The sequence below is a fragment of the Odocoileus virginianus genome, chromosome 1, assembly GCF_023699985.2.
Source record: "Odocoileus virginianus isolate 20LAN1187 ecotype Illinois chromosome 1, Ovbor_1.2, whole genome shotgun sequence".
Taxonomy (NCBI): domain Eukaryota; kingdom Metazoa; phylum Chordata; class Mammalia; order Artiodactyla; family Cervidae; genus Odocoileus; species Odocoileus virginianus.
In genome coordinates, this window is record NC_069674.1 from 11406088 (window position 1) to 11408497 (window position 2410).

The 2410-nt window shown below is 39.6% G+C and overlaps 1 non-coding gene across 1 annotated transcript; it reads right to left on the reverse strand.

Annotated features, from left to right (window-relative positions):
• Positions 1 to 1657: 1657 nt before the first annotated feature.
• TRNAG-UCC (transfer RNA glycine (anticodon UCC)) lies at positions 1658 to 1730 on the reverse strand. The gene has a single exon. It is a non-coding gene; the product is annotated as a tRNA-Gly (tRNA).
• Positions 1731 to 2410: the final 680 nt, after the last annotated feature.

The following is a 2410-nucleotide window of genomic DNA, read 5'->3' on the forward strand; positions in this document are numbered from 1 at the left end:
AGGAGCTTACAGAATCATTTTCTAGAAATTTTATTGGTTCCACTAAAAAAAAAAAATCCCTTGGACTATGTTTTAATTCAAATAATGAATGCATTGCATCATTGAATAACTACTGAGACTTTTGAAAGTGAGCAGTCTGCTTCTCAATTTCTCTTTACTCTGGTTTGGTCTACATCAAATATGGAATTGATTCTCCCTATGAAGGTTTGGGACTTCAACAGGCTGCCCTCTAAACAGTTTCAGGCTGCTTTAGGTTTTAGGTTAGTGTGAATTTTGTGTAAAAATCTGAACTTTCTCAAAATATGATTTTTTAAAAAATCATGTTTTACACATTGACGTGTTTTGAAATGTAAAGATACAAAACTTTTCCTTTGATATACCTTGTGTGCTAAGTCGCTTCAGTCATGTCTGACTTTGTGTGACTCCATGGACTGTAGCCCGCCAGGCTCCTCTGCCCATGGGATTCTCCAGGCAAGAGTACTGGAGTGGGTTGCCATGCCCTTCTCCAGGGGATCTTCTTGACCCAGAGATTGAACCTGCGTCTTTTATGTGTTTATGTCATTGGCAGGCAGGTTCTTCACCACTAGTGCCACCTGGAAGCCCCTCCTTTTATATAAGTCCTGGTTAAATGCCCAGGAGTGGGATTGCTAGATTATATGGTAGCTCTATTTTTAGTTTTTTAAGGAAACTCTATATTCCTATAATCCACAGTGGTTACACCAGTTTACATTTTCACCAACAGTGGAGGAGAGTTCCCTTTTCTCCATGCCCTCTCCAGCATCTATTATTTGTAGACTTTTAGATGATAAGCAAGTCTGATTGGTGAGGTGATACATCATTGTAATTTTGATTTAATGAAAAGAAAACATTTTTTCATGTGCTCTTTGGCCATCTGTATATCTTCTTTGGAGAAATGCCTATTTAGGTCTTCTACCTGCTTTTTGATGGGTTGTTTGTTTTTTTCTTGATATTGAGCTGCTGGAGCTATTTATATATTTTGGATGTTAACCACTTGGTTTAATTTTTTGCAAATATTTTCTCCCATTCTGTAGGCTGTCTTTTAATTTTGTTGATGGTTTCCTGTGCTGTGCAAAAGCTTATAAGTTGATTTGGTCCCATTTGTTTATTTTACCTTGGGAGACTGATCTGAGGAAATATTGCTACAATTTATAGATTGTTTTGTTAATTTAGCTTTTCAGTAGGAAAAAGTGGATCAAATGGCAAACAGCTTTCAAAAGTTTTTCTTGACAGTATGTTTCCTTTACTTGTTCTAAGAGGTAGATTTATTGTGATTCTGGTGAAACTTAAGCTTCAGCATCCCTACCAAGGGCCCCTTTCGAGGCCAGAAGTAATTTTATAGTCATAAATGTATGTTCTTTTTCTTAAAGAAGTTGAAGTTTTATAAACTTCAGCCTAGTTATGCTGCTGCTTGTCACCATCATTCCAGTTTCCAGCCTCTCTCTTTGGTTTCTTATGTATCCCTCCAGAGTTATTTTATGTACACATAAGCATATATGGCTATAGATTATCCACACCTCCTATTATACTTGTTTTTCTTCCTATAGCTTGAAGATTTTTCTATATAAGATACAGAAGAGCATCTACATTGCTTTATTCTTGGCCTTGCCAGGTCTTAGCTGTGGCATGTGGAATCCAGTTCCCTGACCAGGGATTGAACCTGCGGCCCCTGCATTGGAAGTGCAGAGTCTTAGCCACTGGACCACCAAGCAAGTTCCTCCACATCGTTTTTTGTTTGCTGCTAACTGCATGACCTTCCATTGTATGGGGGGTGGTGGTTACTGCTCGTTACGCAATCGGCCCACACTTGTGAAACTTAGTGGATATTTGTTTTGCTTGGTTTTATTTTCACCATTTTCTTGTCTTCTGGCAGGTTTCAGAGACTTTAGAGACTTCAGTTCAGTTCAGTCACTCAGTTGTGTCTGACTCTTTGTGACCCCATGGACTGAAGCACACCAGGCTGCCCCGTCCATCACCAACTCCCAGAGCTTGCTCAAACTCATGTCCGTCGAGTCAGTGATGCCATCCGACCATCTCATCGTCTGTTGACCCTCTTTCCCAGCATCAGGCTCTTTTCCAGTGAGTCAGTTCTTCACGTCAGGTGGCCAAAGTATTGATTTCAGCTTCAGTATCAGTCCTTCCAATAAATATTCAGGACTGATTTCCTTTAGGATTGACTGGTTGGATCTCCTTGCAGTCCAAAGGACTCTCAAGAGTCTTGTCCAACACCACAGTTCAAAAGCATCAATTTTTCAGTGCTCAACTTTCTTTATAGTCCAACTCTCACATCCATTAGGGACTACTGGAAAAACCATAGTTTTGACTAGATGGACCTTTGTTGGCAAAGTAACGTCTCTGCTTTTTAACATACTGTCTAGGTTGGACTTAGATG